Source organism: Capricornis sumatraensis, chromosome X (assembly GCF_032405125.1).
Source record: "Capricornis sumatraensis isolate serow.1 chromosome X, serow.2, whole genome shotgun sequence".
NCBI lineage: Eukaryota > Metazoa > Chordata > Mammalia > Artiodactyla > Bovidae > Capricornis > Capricornis sumatraensis.
The window spans coordinates 93,506,408-93,524,870 of record NC_091092.1 but is presented as its reverse complement, the minus strand read 5'-3'; positions in this window follow the sequence as shown (position 1 = coordinate 93,524,870).

Sequence of the window (18,463 nt, the reverse complement as noted above, 5' to 3'; positions counted from 1 at the left end):
CCAGTCACCAACTTATATCTGCTACATCTTACTGAGTTCTAGTTTCCTCATTTATAAAATGAGGATAATAAAAAATCTTACCTAAAGAAGTTATTGAAGTTATTGAGACTATCAAATGACATAATGTGTATCATTAATTACTATATAATGTACATCAAGACATAGTTTTACTGTTTGACACATAATAAGTTCTGTAAATGTAAACTTTTATTTATGTTATTTTTAAGAAGAATACGGTTCTTAAACATGGATATATCATACAGAAATATTGAAAAATAAATGAGATTTATTTTAGTGACTATGCATAGAATGTTTACTTAAATTAGCAGTCTTGAGATTGGATTTTAATTATTAGTTTGGGAGCTGTAATCTGAGCTTAAAAATCTCAATCCAACGAAACTTTGAGCCTTACTTAATTTTAAAGCTTTGAGAGTCCTGAACTCAAAAGCACCCAAGGAAGCAAGTGTGTTAGTCGCTCAGTCATGTCTGACTTTTTGCGACTCCATGGACTACCGTCTGCCAGGCTCCTCTGTTCATGGAATTCTCTAGGCAAGAATACCACAGTGGGTAGCCATTCCCTCCTCCAGGGGAATCTTCTTTACCCAGAGATCAAACCCGGGTCTCCTGCACTGCAGGCAGATTCTTTACCATCTGAGTCACTAGGTAACACTTCTTTATTTGGAATATTTTTTTGAAGTGTTCTGAGATACTTTGAAAGCAAATAATAGTCCCTTGTTCATTGCCACTTACTGCTTGTTTTCCTCTCCAAGGGTTCGACTTCAAGTGCTTAGGCAGGGGAAGGAAACTTTCTATAAGGTAAAACAGAACATAAAAACAAATAACAGCTTTGTCAAGATAACTACATCTCGGGATGAGTTTCACACAGTTTCCTGCAAAGCTCTTCTTAATGCAAAGGATTTTAATAATGATTAAGTGATTTGTGAAGAATATAAAGGATCTTAAGTACAGTACATGTTTCACACCATGTTAGCTGTTTTTTGTTATTCTCAAGAGGACAACTCATACCCACACACATATATTGAACATATACTGTAGCCAGGTTAGTATAACACACTGATTTCACATATTTTGGTAACATACTCTTTGCTCCAAAGATATAAGAAATTATAAATAAAAATATATAGACAGACAGACCATAAAAGATAGTCAAGCTCAAATACAAAAAAAAAAAAAAAAAAAAAACCTCACTAGATCAGTAATACAAAATAATGAGTGGAACGAAGCAACTGGCTTGCTGGACTATGGATTATCAAGCAGGAACTGGAGGAATTTGGTCTCTTTGAGGGAAAGGAAACAAAAAATCTGGGAAAAGACGCTAAAACATAGCTCAGCAAAACTCTGGCAAACTACAGGTTTAAGAAAGAAAACAATTAAAGACCAAACTTTGTCACTAGATGCTGAGCCAAGCTGCTTACTAGCTATCGTAATCGGTTCTATTTGATCTCTTGGATCTATGGTATCCTCAGTAACATCATGAGGCCATAATTTGGAATTATCATTTTGGGATTTGTAGTGAATTTAAGCCTGAAGAGCTGGGAGGAAGCAACCAATCAACTTCATGATAAGGGTGGGTAATTAGGCTAATAAATAGAGGTAGAGAACAAAAATCTTCCATTCAAATTAAACTGAAAAACAAAATTCCAAAACACATGAATAAATTTAATAACAAGAAAAATTAACAGCCAGATCATTAATTCACTCGAGATAGCAATAAAATTATGGAGTGATCTGAAAGACTAAGTGTGCTTGCTGCTGCTGCTAAGTCGCTTCAGTCGTGTCCAACTCTATGCGACCCCATAAATGGCAGCCCACCAGGCTCCCCAGACCCTGGGATTCTCCAAGCAAGAACACTGGAGTGGGTTGCCATTTCCTTCTCCAATGCATCAAAGTGAAGTCGCTAAGTCCTGACTGACTCTTAGCGACCCCATGGACTGCAGCCTACCAGGCTCCTCCATCCATGGCATTTTCCAGGCAAGAGTACTGGAGTGGGGTGCCATTATGCTTAGGATGCTTCAAAGAGATAAAGAACCAACATATTAAAAAGTGTATACAATGAAATACATTAATAGAAATGAAAAGAAAGAAATTTAAAAATTTGGAAATAAAAATGTCATTGAAAATTTTAATATGCACTAGATGAGACAAATTTGACTGGATATGGCCAAAGAGCAAATTGGTGACTTGGAAGATACAGTACTAAAGAACTCACAAAGCATGCAGCAGGTACTAATAAAAAAAAATTATTGGGAACACATGGCAGATTCATGTTGATGTATGGCAAAACCAATATTTTTACAATATTTTACAATATTGTAAAGCAATCAGCCTCCAATTAAAATAAGTAAATTTAAATTAAAAAAGATAAAATTACAAAAGAATAGTTAAGATACATGGAAGATAATTCATCTATTTCATCTAATAGAAAGTTCAAAAATATTAAGAGAATAACAAAGAAGCAATAAATGGAGATTGCTAATTACTTTTCAAATTTGAAGAAATCTGAGTTCTCACACCAAAAGTCCACTGAGCAAGATAAATAAAAATCAACCTACTCCTAGACACAGTGAATAAAACCTCATAACATCAAGAATAAAGTGTCAGGAAAGGTGGGTGTTTGATACAATGACAGTGTTGCTAAGTTGAGAAGCCACTTAGTACCGTCTGCCCTTGTCATCTGTCTTCTCTCATTATTTCCAAGATTATTTCAAATACAATATCCCACTGAGACACTTAAGTTTTGTTCCATAACCATTGGGATAGAGATTTCAGAGGGGTCTGTGTGTGTGAGTGTGGGTGTGTGTGTGCCTAGCTATATAGAGGGAAATTACCTCCCACTGCTCTTCAGGTGTGAGAAAGTTGTAGATACTGATGCCCAAACAAACTGTGTTGTGAGTAGGCTAATTGCAGAAGCTAAGACTGATTAATAAAGCCAGGATGGAGACACAGAATCATTGGTTCACTTACAAAAAGACAATGACACTGGACAATATATTCCAGTTTGAGTCAAACCTGGATGTGCACTTTGGAGAAGAAGATGCAGATCCAGATGCCATGTTTCATTCCTTTGTTTCATATGGACTTTTGGGGACAGCTGAACAATTGGCTCTGCCCCAAAGGGTGCTGAGAGGTTCTTGCAGGAAATTTATCACAATGTACTGAAACTTAATTCTTTTTTCCTGATAAGTGATTTACATAGATTAAAATGCATAGAGCATATATAAATTCAATATGATCAATTTTGACAATTGTATACACCACCCAAAACAAGATGTAGAACATTTCTATCCCTCCAGAGGGTTTTCTCATCCCATTTCCAAGCAATCTTCACTCACCCTTGCAACTACTTTCCATTTTCCATCACCACAGATTTAGCTGTGCCTGTATTTGTACTTTGCATTAAAATGAATTATACAATCATCATAATAAATAATAATAAAGCAACAATCTTAAGAACCACTAGAGGGGAAACATGCTTCCTTCCAAAGAAAGATAAACTAGTCTGGGGGAAAACAACAATAGATGCTAGAAATATTTAAACATGAAGTAAAACTGTCAACCTGGATCTTTGTACCCAACTAATACCTCATAAGGGCAAAATAAAGGCACTTTCAGTCTTTAGCTAGAGTCAAGCACCTACATACTGTCATTACATACACAGGAAAACTATGTATCTTATAAATAAGATAAATGAAGCCAGAGAGAAATTATAGAGAAAAAGAATCAATGATAAGCAAAGCAACTGATAAACTATGTCTAATGTGACTATAAAATTACCATAACTGACCTTTTGTTTAAAATGGCAAACTAAAACTGTCCAAAATAACTAGGGGTTCAAAAGGGTAGTTCAAGCATACTAAAGCCCTTGCCACAGTTAAGAGGATAAAAATACTGAAAAACCAAAGAATTTGTGAGAATATTTTATATATATAAAATGTTTATATACATTATATATATATAATCTTCTAGCAAATATATATTAATATTTATAAAATATACATACACAAATACATACATATATATACATATATATGATATTTAAGGACAATGTGAATGTAAATATGAATTATAGCATCCAGATCAGCAGAAATAATCAGGGATAGAGAAGCTAAAAACATTTATGTTAAACTGAAAATGAACAAAAAGGAAGTAGAAATGAGTCAGAATATATCAATAAACATAATAATTGTAAACAAATTAGCCTCATCTAACAAAGACAAGACTGTTATAACAAGTTTTTTTTTTGTAATCTAGTTACATACCACTTATAAGAGCCTCATCTAAAACAAAACCACACCAAAATATATACAAAATATAAAATAAAAATAATAATAACAAAATAGAAAAAATAGTATGGCAATACTAATATCAGATACATTAAAATTAAAGGCAAAAAGTAATCTTCATATTATAGAGAAACAGAAAGCCAAGAACAACTAAGATATATTAAAGAAAATACAGTGAAGAGATCTGCCATACCAAACATCAAGACTTCCTACAAAAGCTATAATAAATTAAGACTGTGTTATCAAAACAGGGAAGACAAAAAGGCCAATTAACAGAATAAACTCCAGAAACAAAATCCACCATCATTACACTCTAATCCTCTTTTGTTTTTCTCTTTAGCATTTATCATTCTTTAACATGCTATATAATTATATTATTTATTTTGTTGACTGTCTGTCTCTGTCCCTTAAATTATAAGGTCAGTGAAGACCAAGATTTTTGTCTGTGTTTGTCTGTTTACAATGAAGAGTGCTTAGAAGAGGGTCTGACTCAAAGCAGATGATCAATAAGTACTGGCTGAATTAATAAATAAAAACTAAATGTGAAAATCAAAATTAGATTTTTTAAAGAAGAAAATCCAGGGGAATAAATATGTTTATGTCAGTGAACTAGGTAAGAATTCCTTGGAAATACACACAAATTACATAAAAAATTAAAATGAGTACACACACACACATACCACATACCATTATGAACAATGGTTAAAAACAAGCCACAACATGATGGAGGAAGATTTATGAGACACACAAACAAGATCATATAAGGAACTCTGAAATATCAATAGGAAAAAAAAACAACAAACAAACAATCCAGTATAATAAGCAAAGGATATGAAAAGTCTCATTCACAGAAAACAAAATCTGAAGGGTCAATAAACACACAAGAGATGCTCAACCTCACTTGTAATCAGAGAAATGAAAACTAAAACAAAAATAAGATGTTACACACTGTCAGATTAACAGTATCTAGTAAATTCGAAGATACTTAAAATTTATTCCCTGAGAAATCTATTTTTAGGTATATATTATAGAAAAACTCTTGGACATGTGCACACTGAGAAATACATAAAAGAAACAGCACTATATGAAATGGTAAAACAAAAAATAGGTAACAACCTAAATGTCCATAGCAGTTTGAAAAAGAATATATAAATTTGAGTATAATCATCATAATGGATTATTCTAATAGTAGAATAATGAACCAAAGTTACACATAACAATATTGATAAATTTGACTGAAAAGTTGCAAATGAATATATACTGTATGCCATAATTTAAATGAAATTTTAAAAACTACAACACAACACTATTTTAAGTATCTAGATTCAAAAACATGTAGAGAAGGTCAAAACTATGCAAATGGAGAAAAGAAAAGGATTAGGGAGGAGTATATAGGGAGCTTCAACCATGTCTGTAATGTGGGAAAAATAAATCAATTATGAGATACCAATTCATGCCCATCATTTCTGCAAATGTTAAAAAATAATATCAAACTTTGACAAGAAAAGTGGGGAATACCTCGTCCACTACTTGTGGGAATGTAAATTGAAACAGCTGTTTTATAGCCTTCAATTAAAATAAATAAATTTAAATTTAAAAAAAAGAAAAGGGAAAAATTTTAAAATTAAAAAAAATAAATGGTATTTTGTCAGTGTTTATTAAAATTCGCAATCTATCTTAAGATTCAACAATTTTTACTTTTACATGTGTACTCTAGAAAGTACTTGTGTACTTGGAAACACTTGTAAGAGAGTGCTCCCCGTAATACTGTTTGGAATGCTGAAAAATAACTAAGTGTTCACTAATACAGAAATACGTGAATTAAATATGGTAAAAACCACACAAAGGAATACTATGCAGCTTTTACAAAAAATAAGTTATGTGTAAGAAGACTGTATTCAATCCGGAATTGTTTGCTGAATTAAAAAAAAAAAATCAAGTTGTAGAAGGCTATGGTAAGCTACAGTAACCAGAGCACTGCCTATAGTGAGGAGAGGACGCCGGTGTAAGTAGTGATGACAAAACGCCTACCTGCAGTGATGAGGAACCTGATGTGGCAGAGCTGATCAGAAGACTGCCTTGGAAGAGAAGAGAAATACCTGCTACTATTGTGGCACTAGCTCGAAAATCTGCCAATGGAAAAAAAAAATGAATATGCTCATAAAGCGACATGCTTGTAAGACGAAGCCCTCCACGTGTTTTCCTGTAGGATGAAGAGTCTGAAGAGTCTGACGTGACCAAACTGACCAAAGAAAAGAGATGTGGGAAGGGCTAACTGGAAACCTACCAATAGAAATGAGACAGACCGTAGGGAGAGCAGGCTACCTATAAGCCTGCTTGTATGATGAGAAGGACCCTTATGCACAGAAGGCTGTCCGTAGATAGCCTATAAAGAGGAGAAAACCCTTACTGTAGGCAGGCATAATGAGAAGCCTCCTAACAGAAAAGCAAGACCCTACTTTGACAAAGCTGAGTATAGGATTGCCTTTGCGATATGAGAGGTCCTAATGTGTACTGAAGTAAATAGAGAACTGTTTGTAGGGAAGGATCCTGTCGCAGTCAGAGGTAAACCAATAGAGAAGAGAAGAATTTTTGTATGGTTGTAACTGCTAAGATACCTGCTCACACAGAGAGAAAGACCCCGGTTTGGGAGGATATGACTAGAAGCATTCTAATAAGAATAGAAGGATCCTTGGCATGGGTGGGACTAACGAGAAGCTGCCTATTAAAGACTTCATGCAGATGAGGCTGTCCAAAGACTTGCCTGTAATGATGAGAAGGACACTTGTGTTTGGAACTGGTCAGGGTGCTTGGCTATACTGATAACAAGGATTCTAAATTGGCTGAAGTATTTGGGGTATGTTTGAAAAACGGTGAGGAAAATCCCTATGCAGTAGGATAAAAGTAAAACCTGACTGTTAAAGAGAATCAAAGATGGTCATGGGAACGTAGCAGCTTACAGATAGAGAGTTACATGTTTTTCTGGGGACTGGGTGTTAAATAATAATGGAGTAGCAGTCTGGATCTGAATCTATGGAAAGAGAAGCTTTAGAGTGAGTAACCCCGAGGTCTAGTCAGGGAGTTTCCTTCAGGTATACCAAGAAGGGGAGAAGAGTCTATCGGGTGAGAGACCTAGTTAAGGAATGTAAGTCTATGTGTGACTGGGATAGGCATAGAAATGTGCAGAGCAGAAGTGGGGCTCCTGACAGAATGAATGACTAGAATTTAAGAAAAAATACTCCTGTGACTTCCCTGGTAGTCCGGTGATTGGGACTCCATACTGCTGACACAGGGGACTTGGTTCATTCCTTGGTCAGGGAACTAGGATCCCACATGCAGCCAAAAATTGAAAAGTTAGCAATAAGACCTCAGATTTCACATTGCTACACATCCTAAAGAAGGTACTTCCTGTCAAGTTTTGTTTAAAATCAAAGAAAGAGGTCCACAATTACCTGAAAAGTCTATTTAAATACTCTTTCCTTTTAAAAAAAAGAGAAAATACTCCCAAGTTAAATACTTAAAATAATAATAACATAAAATTCCACATGAGAATAATTTCTGTTAAAGTTACAACGAAGACATATAAGTGCTGTTTACCACCAACGAATTAACAATAAGCTATCTACCTCCTATAATAATAGCCATAATGAGATGATGAGGGTAAACAACTTATGTAAGTGAAGGTTGTCCAGATGTACGTGGGGGACATTGTAAGACCAAGTTTGTGTAAGTGAGGATTGTCTTAGAGAGTAAGCCTCCTATTCTGGACAGGGTACTATTATTCTTGGTTGACATACTAACCATGAAATCTCCTTGCAGGGCTTTCTTCAGCCCAAGACCACAGCATGTTTATGAATGTAGACTTATCCCTTATGGAATTGGTCCACTTAATATAACTTTTAGTTCTAAAGCTCCTAGATTTTATTTGATTCTGAGGCTCCTCATCAAGACCCTTTTAGGACAGAGACATATCTAGCTGCCCATTGACCTCAGATGACTGGTTCCCCCAAAGAGGGTGTTGCTCATATCCTGAAGAAATTACCCTCCCTCTGGGAGCAGAGCCACCTACATTCCCTCTGTGAATGTTGTTTACATTCAGTCACTGAGTGTAACCCTCCTTTTACAGTGGGGAATGTAATTACACTTCAGGGAAGAGAGTTCTTGTCTTACTCTAATCCCAGCCCTCCACTACTTGTCCCTCAATCACCCCTGGTCATGTACAAGAAGAAAGAGTTGAATAGCAGAATCTGGAGGTCACCTTCACATGGTCAAATAAAGATAAAAGGCCTGGGTTGAAAAATCATCCCACAACAGGGAATGCCATCCAGCTGAGTGAGCACAGGTGGAGGTGAGGCAGGCAGGCAAGACTTTCCTTCCAACACATTTAGTATTCTTGATATTGGCAAACAGACAAAACAGGAACCAGCTTCTGGGCTTATTCTGAAAAATATATATAAACTGGTTTATGAGATGACAACCTTGATGAGGCAGAAAAGGGCTCAGTTTGTTGTTTTATCTGGATAGTTTTTAAGTATTTTGATAAAAATACATAAAGGCCAAATAGGTAGAAACTGAATGATTTCATAATTTCTTTATGAATTTGATATAATTTAGAATTAGTATAGGAAATGCTTAAGCATATTAGGTATGTAGTTTGTATTCTGTTTTTTCTAAATTTGGAGACACTTTGGTCCTGTAATTTTAGGGGGAAATTTTATTTCTATTCTATTTTATTCTCATTCTTTTCTTTTATGATATATACATTAATTTCTTAATTTTAAAATTGGTTGACAATCAATTTTACCAACCACTAAATTATTACTTTTTAATGCCAATGTACTTGACATTGATTAATAAACTATTTTCGTGCTATTTTGGCAATATTATACTAAATTTTTCTTGTTTTGTGTAGACACTTCATAATAAGATCATTATCCCCCTTCAGAATTGACCCAGACCTTGAAGGAGGGCTCTGAGCCTTGTTACAACTAATTCCTTCCTAAGAGTCAGCCTATCAGTTCCCTCATCCCTTTGAATATGTACATGAAGGAGTTTTAGGGTAAATAGACAATTGGAAGCAGTCAACAGCAGTAGGAAATCAAATACCCAAGCTCACTAGCATCAAACAGCAGGGGATATCAACTATGTCAGTGGGACTCACAGAACCCAGAAATTCTGACACTGCACATTAAGTTGTGAGGATATGATCCTTGCATGTACTATGGCTCTGTCTTTCTGTAGGTATAAAAGTATGTTCTGGCATGGTTTGAGAGGCCTCTGCATAGAGATTAAGTGCTAATACAGCAGTCTTTTAAGAGGAATTCATCATCCAGTTAAGTAGAAAATTGCTAGGAAACTTTTTTAAATATTATTTTGTATTTTTTATGAAGTATTTTATAAAATACAGAAAAGATTTTCAAGTTTTTTTTTTTTTCTATCTTTTAGAAATAAGGTGATTTTTTTTGTCTTTAGACTTTTTGGCACATTTTTATTTGCATTATATTTTAGAAGTTTAATTTCTCTTTTGACATTTTATTTATATTTGATATATTTTTATTTGCTTATTCATTTTTTACTTATTAGTTAATTTACAACTGTCACCATAAACCTACTATCCAGCCTGAGAATTAGAACATTAACAGCGATTATTATCTGCCTATGATGACCCCTCCCCCTCATAAACTTTGTCCCTTGCCTCCTCCAATCCAAGGTATGTTTATCATGAATCTTGTGTTATAATTCTCTCCCTTTATTTTAAAAATTAAGATGAAATTCACATAACATAAAATGAACAAGTTTAAAATGTACAAGTTATAGGCATCTAATACATATACAATGTGTGCAGCAATCACCCCTATCTAGTTCCAAAAAAATTTTATTGGAAACCCCATACCCCTTAAGCAGTTGCTCCTTAGAGTGCCCACATTCTTTGGCTCATAGCCATGCCACAACAACCCCTGCTTCCATCATCACATCTCCTTCTCTCTGTTTCTGTTGGTATATCACTTTCTCTGACTCCCAGCCTCCTGCTTCCTTCTTATAAGGACTCTCCTGGTAACATAAGGCCCAGCTTGACAATCCAGAATAATCTCCTTGTCACCAAATCCTTAACTTAATAACATCTTCAAAGTCTCTTTTGACATGTAAGGTAAGGTATTCACAAGTTCCTGGAATTATAATGTGGACATATCTCTTGTTGTCATTCACTTGCTAATTAGTTCAGTCACTCAGTCACGTCCGACTCTTTGCGACCCCATGAATCACAGCACGCCAGGCCTTCCTGTTCATCACCAACTCCCAAAGTTCACTCAGACTCATGCCCATCGAGTCAGTGATGCCATCCAGCCATCTCATCCTCTGTCGTCCCCTTCTCCTCCTGCCCCCAATCCCTCCCAGCATCACAGTCTTTTCCAATGAGTCAACTCTTTGCATGAGGTGGCCAAAGTATTGGAGCTTCAGCTTTAGCATCATTCCTTCTAAAGAAATCCCAGGGTTGATCTCCTTCAGAATGGACTGGTTGGATCTCCTTGCAGTCCCAGGGATTCTCAAGAGTCTTCTCCAACACCACAGTTCAAACGCATCAATTCTTTGGCACTCAGCCTTCTTCACAGTCCAACTCTCACATCCATACATGACTACTGGAAAAACCATAGCCTTGACTAGACGGACCTTAGTCGGCAAAGTAATGTCTCTGCTTTTGAATATGCCATCTAGGTTGGTCATAACTTTCCTTCCAAGGAGTAAGCGTCTTTTAATTTCATGGCTGCAGTCACCATCTGCAGTGATTTTGGAGCCCAAAAAATAAAGTCTGACACTGTTTCCACTGTTTCCCCATCTATTCACTTGCTAAGTCATGTCCAACTCTTTGCAATCCCATGGACTGAAGTATGCCAGGCTTCCATGTTGTTCACTATCTCCTGGAGTTTGTTCAAACTCCTATCCATTGAGTTGGTGATGCCATCCAACCATCTCATCCTCTGTCTCTCCCTTCTCCTCCTGCACACAATCTTTCCTAGTACCAGGGTCTTTTCCAATGAGTCAGCCCTTCGCATCAGATAGCCAAAGTATTGGAACTTCAGCTTCAGCATCAATCCTTCCAATGAATATTCAGAGTTGATTTCCTTTAGGATTGAATGGTTTGATCTCCTTGCAGTCCAAGGGACTCTCAAGAGCCTTCTCCAGCACTACAATTAGAATGCGACTCAGCCTTCTTTATGGTCCAACTCTCACAACCATACATAACTACTGGAAAAATCATAGCTTTGACTAGACAGACCTTTGTCAGCAAAATGATTTTTAATCATAATCTCTGTTTTTTAATATGCCATCTAGGTTCATCATAGCTTTTCTTCCAAGGAGAAAGCATCTTTTAATTTCATGACTGCAGTCACCATCCACAGTGATTTTGGAGCCCAAGAAAATAAAATCTGCTACTGTTTACATTTTTTCCCCATCTATTTGCCATGAAATGATGGGACCAGATGCCATGATTTTAGTTTTTTTTGAAAGTTGAGTTTTATTCCAGCTTTTCCACTCTCTTCTTTTACCCTCATCAAGAGGCTCTTAAGTTCCTCCTCATTTTCTGCCATTAGAGTGATATCATCTGCATATCTGACGTTGATGATATTTCTCCCAGCAATCTTGATTCCAGCTTGTGATTCACCCAGCCCAGAATTTTGCATGATGCAGACTGCATAGAAGTTAAATAAGCAGGGTGAAAATATATAGCCTTGACATACTCCCTTCCCAATTTTGAACCAGTCTGTTGTTGCATGTCTGGTTCTAATTGTTGCTTCTTGACCTGCATGCAGGTTTCTCAGGAGGCAGGTAAGGTGGTCTGGTATTCCCATTTCTTTAAGAATTTTGCAGTTTATTGTGAGCCACACAGTCAAAGGCTTTCACGTAGTCAATGAAGCAGAAATTTTTCTGAAATTCCCTTGTGAACATCTCTGGGGGACCATTATTCAAGCCTAATAGAGATGGCATTTTGGCCTCCAAAGATTCACATCTATCCCAAATGCAAAATACATTAGTCACATACCAAGGTTCCCATGTCTCAAAAGCATCAACTCAAGTGCAAAATTTAGCATCCAAATCTCAATAGCTCAAGGGTCTCAAGTCTCATCATTTAAATCATCTAAATTTGGTACAATTGAGGCTCTGGATTTTATCAATCCTTGGGCAGAATTTATCTCCATCATAGACTTATGAAACTGGAAAAGAAGTTGTCTAATTCCAAAATACAATGCTGGAAGGGACATAGGACAGTAGTTAAAGACAGTCCCATTTAAAATTGAAGAAAATGGAAGGATAAAAGGAGTCATCAGTTTGGGGCAATGTTCTGCCTATAGAATTTTGTGAATCCAAGAGCCTTCTTTTATTTGATCCTTTATCCCCTTCAGCCCAAGATGGCAATGTGTCTGCTGGTATAATATTAATCTCAAGAATTTTTTGAGTTACTTGTTTATGTCATAGAGAACCACTGCCTTACGTACTCTTTCATAGATTTTTTTTCCTGGATAATTCCATCTCTGTTCCTGATTTCTGCTGAGATAGGTGAGAACATTCATGGATCTAATACAAAATTTCTTCAAAGAGCTCTCTCTGTGATTGAATACTCTGAATTTTTGATATTTTTAAGGCATAGAAAAAGGTTTTCCAGCTACACACTTGGCTTCCTCACTGGTGGACACTTTATGCTAATTATATCTCCTATGTTTATCATCATTTGTAGTCTGGATAGAATTTCCAAATCATCAAGTCTGGTTTCTTGAGACTGAACTGGTGTCCCCTCAATTTATCTTTTCCTCAATCATTTCACTCTAAGCAGCAAGAAGAAAACAAGACACACCTTGAATAATTTATTTGGAAATGTCCTCCGCTAATTTCAATTTCCACATAACTACAGAACATGATTCAACTAAGCTCTCTGCTAATGTAAAACAAGAATCACTGAGCAAAAATTATATAAATTGGACAGAATGCATTTCCTCTAAGAATCAAGAACAAGACAAGAATGCCCTATTTCACCACTTCTGTTCAATGTAATGCTGGATATTCCAGCCAGAGAAATTGGACAAGAAAATAAGTTAAAAGACAATCAAATTGTAAAGGAAGAAGTGAAATCATCTTTGTTTGCAGATGACATGATTTTATATGTAGAAAATCCTAAAGATTCCACAAAAATGTAGAGCTAGTAACAGTTATGATATAAAATCTGCATTCAAAAATTAGCAAGTAAAAAAATTCCACTTACAGTAGCACTAAAGAGCAAAAAACTAAAAATAAACCTAACCAAGGAAGTGAAAGACATGTGCACAGAAAACAACAACAAGAAAAAAAAAATTGCTGAAAGAAATTAAAGAAGACATCAAATCATGGAAAGACATTTCTTATTCATGGATTGGAAAATAATAATATCTATATTAGGGTTCTCCAGAATAACAGAATCAACAGTATATATATGTATATATGTAGTCCGTCTATCTACCTAGCTACCTATCTATCTTTCTCTCTATCATTTATCTATCAAGAGAAAGAAGGGGAAACGATTTAGCTTAAAAAATTGGTTTACAAAATTTTGGAGATTTTGTAAGTCCCAAATCTTCAGGGTAGACCAGTAGGCTGTATACCAAGGGAAGCGTTTCAGTTCCAGTCTGAAAGCAGTCTTCTGGTATAATTCCTTACTTAGGGAAGGTTGGTCTTTCTCTTTAATGCCTTCAACTGATTGGTTAAGTCTTGTCTATACTATGAAGGGTAATTTGTTTTACTCAAAGTCTAACAATTTAGGCATAAATCTTATCTAAACCATACCTTCACAGAGACATTTAGAATAATCCTTAATCAAATATCTGGGTATTGTGGCCTAGTCAAGTTGACACATAAAGTTAACTGTCACACTACCCAAAGTGACTTAGAGATTCAATGCAATCTTTATCAAAACCCCAGCAATGTTTTTGCAAAAATAGGAAAACCTATCTTAAGATTCATAGAGAATCTCAAGGGACCCTGAATAGCAAAAATAATCTTGAGAAAGAAAAACAAAGTTGAAAGACACATTTCTGATTTCCAAAACTCATTAGAAAGTATTACACATCTAGTTTATCTATTCATCTACTGAAGGACATTTAAGTTCTTTCCACCTTTTGGATATTGTGAATAATGCTGTTCTGAACATGTGTGTACAATTATCTTTCTGAGTCCTTTCTTTAAATTTTTTTTTGTGTGTGTATGTACCTAGAACTGATATTGCTAGATTATATGGTAAATCTATGTTTAATTTTCTGAGCAATCATCATGGAATTTTCCACAGTGGCTGTATCATTTTGGGCTTCCCTGGTGGCTCAGAGGTTAAAGCGTCTGCTTGCAATGCAGGAGACCTGGATTCGATCCCTGGGTCACGAAGATCCCCTGGAGAAGGAAATGGCAACCCACTCCAGTATTCTTGCCTGGAGAATCCCATGGACGGAGGGGCTTGGTGGGCTACAGTCCATGGGGTCACAAAGAGTCGGACATGACTGAGCGACTTCACTGTACTATTTTACTTTCCCACCAGCAGGGCACAAAGATTCTATTTTCCCCACAACCTCATCTATATTTTTTATGTTCTGCTTTAAAAAAAAAAAAAAACCCTACTGTGTATGAAGAGGTATCTCATTGTGATTTTGATTTTCATTTCCCTACTGATTAGTGAGGGCTTCCCAGGTGGTGCTAGTAGTAAAGAACCCACATGCCAGTACAGGAGACATAAGAGACGTGGGTTTGATCCCTGGGTGAGGAAGATACCCTGGAGGGGGAAATGGCAACCCACTCCAGTATTCCTGCTTGGAGAATCCCAGGGACAGAGAAGCCTGGCAGACTACTGTCCATAGGGTAGCACAGAAGCAGACATGACTGAAGTGACTTACCACCACCACCGCTGATTAATGCTGTTAAACACCTTTTCATGTACTTATTGGCAATCAGTACAACTAAATTGAAGAAATGTTTATTCATGTCTTTTGTCCATTTAAAAAATTGGGCTATTTGCCTTTTGTTCTTAAGTTGTAGGTGCCCTTTATATATTTTGAATATTAATTTATTATCAGATAAAGGATTTACAAATATTTTCTCCAGTTTTGTGGTTTGCCTTTTTATTTTGTTGATAGTGTCCTTTGGTGTACAAAGTCTCCCAGTTTGATGAAGTATCTATTGTTTTGGTGTGACCTACACTTTGTTGTCATATCCAATAAATGGTTGCTAAATTCAATGTCATGAGGCTTTAACACTTTTCTTCTCTAAGCATTTTATGATTTTATCTCTTATGTATAAACCTTTCATTCATTTTGAGTTAATTTGTGTTGTATGGTGTTAGGTAAGAGTTCAACCTTATATTTACACGTAGATCCTCATTTTCAGAGCATTATTTGAAAAGTCTCCAATATTCACTGCAGCACTATTTACAATAGCTAGAACATGGAAGCAACCTAGATGTCTATCAGCAGATGAATGGATAAGGAAGTTGTGATACATATACACAATGGAATATTACTCAGCTATAAAAAAGAACACATTTGAGTCAGGTCTAATGAGGTGGATGAAACTGGAACCTATTATACAGAGTGAAGTAAATCAGAAAGAGAAACGCCAATACAGTATATTAATGCATATATATGGAATTTATAAAGATGGTAATAACGACCCTATATGTAAGAGAGCAAAAGAGACTCAGATGTAAAGAATAGAATTTTGGACTCTGTGGGAGAAGGTGAGGGTGGGATGATTTGCGAGAATAGTAATCAAACATGTGCAAAATAGATGATGACCAGTGCAGGTGTGATGCATAAAGTAGGGCACTCAAAGCCCGTGCTCTGGAACAACCCAGAGGGATGAGGTGGGAAGGGAGGTGGGCGGGGGGTTCAGGATGGGGGGACACATGTACACCAATGGCTGATTCATGTCGATGTATGGCAAAAGATACTACAATACTGCAAAGTAATTAGGCTTCAATTAAAATAAATAGATTAATTAAAAAAGAAAAAATCATTTAAAAATTCTCTTTCTTCATTTAATGTTCTCAGCTCCCTTTCTGAAAAGCATTTGACCATATATTAATATATAAGGGTTTATTTCTGGTTCTCTGTTGTATTCCAGCTTGGTGTGTCTTTATGTCAGTACCACACTCCTTTTATTATTATAGCTTTGTAGTAAATTTTATAACCAGGCAGTATGAGTTCTCCAATTTTTTTTTCAATATATTTTTTTGGAAGTTTAGATTTCCTTGCTCTTTTATATGAAATTTAGGATGGATGTTTATATTTCTGCAAATGTCATTGGTATTTTTATAGGGATTGCATTAACTCTTAAGATTGCTTTGATTAGTATGGAGTAGATAATAATATTGTCTTTCAATATGAACTTCACCAAAGTTCTGTTTCTCTGGAGGACACTAAGACAGATGCATTACATTGTTTGATTTTCATATGTTAAACCACTCTTGCATTCCATGGATAAATCATACTTGGTCAATGGTATATAATCCTTTGGCTATGTGGATGAATTCAGTTTGCTTGTATTTTTAAGGGTATTTGCTCAATATTCATAAGAAATATTGATCTGTAGTTTTCTTTCTTGCACTATCTGACTTTAGTATTGGAGTAATGCTGATCTTATAGAATGAGTTAGGAAGTGTACTCTCCTTTTCAATTTTATGGAAGAGTTTGAAAAGGATTGGTGTTAAGTTTTCTTTAAATGTTTGATACAATTCTCCAATGAAGCGACCTAGTCCAGAGCTTTTCTTTCTGGGGAAGATTTTAGATTACTGTTTCAATATCCTTAATCATTATAGGTTGGAGAAGGCAATGGCAACCCACTCCAGTACTCTTGCTTGGAAAGTCCCATGGACGGAGAAGCCTGGTGGGCTGCAGTCCATGGGGTCGCGAAGAGTCGGGCACGACTGAGCGACTTCCCTTTCACTTTTCACTTTCATGCATTGGAGAAGGAAATGGCAACCCACTTCAGTGTTCTTGCCTGGAGAATCCCAGGGACAGTGGAGCCTGGTGGGCTGCCGTCTATGGGGTCGCACAGAGTCGGACACGACTGAAACGACTTAGCAGGAGCACCAGCAGCAGCAGTCATTATAGGTATACTGAGATTTTCTATTTCTTCTTGATTCAGTCTTGGTAGTTAATGTGTTTCTATATATTTGTCAAATTAACCTAGATTTTTCTCTTTTTTGCATAAAATTGTAGTACCTACTTATAGTCTCTTATTTCTACAAACTTAGTAGTAGTATTCTTATTTACATTTCTGATTTTACTTCTATGAGTGCTGTCTGTTTTTAAGTCAGTATAGCTATTGGTCTTCAATTTTGTTTATCTTTCTGTTAAACCCAACTTTTCGTTTTATTGATTTTTCTCTAACGTTTTTGTTTTTGTCTGGATTATATATTTCTGTTCTAATCTTTATCATTTTAATTCTTCTGCTAGCCTTAGATTTAGGTATTCTTTTTTCTTGATGTGTAAATTGAGACAGTTGTCTTGAGATTTTTTTTATTTCTTATGTAAGGATTTAAAGCTATAAATATTTCTTAAACTACTGCTCTTTCTCCTTTCCATAAGTTGTGGTATGTTGTATTTCCATTTTTATTTGTGTTAAGATATTTTCTAATTTCTTTTGTGATATCTTCTTTGATCCACTGGTTCTTTGAGGTTGTGTTATTTAATGTCTACATATTTGTGAATTTTACAGTTATTGATTTCTAGTTTCATTCTGTTGTCATCAGAACAGATACTTTGCATGATTTCAATCATTCTAAATTTATTGAGTTGGTTTGTGGCCTAGCAAATGGTCTATCCTGACCAATTTATAGAATATCTATGTTCCCTTGAGAAAAATATGTATTCTGTTATTTTGTTCCGTATATGTGTATTGTTCTGTATATGTATGTTAACTTCAATGGTATATAGGATTGACCAAATCTTCAATTTCCTTATTGATATTCTATATAGTTGTTTGATTCATTTTGAAAAGTGAAGTATTGAAGTCTCTCACTAGTATTTTGAATTGTCTATTTGGCCTTTCAATTTTGTCAGTGTTTGTTTCATATGTTTTGGAGTTCTGATGTTTAGGGCACACATGTTTATAACTATTTTATGTTCATGGTAAACTGATTTTTTTCT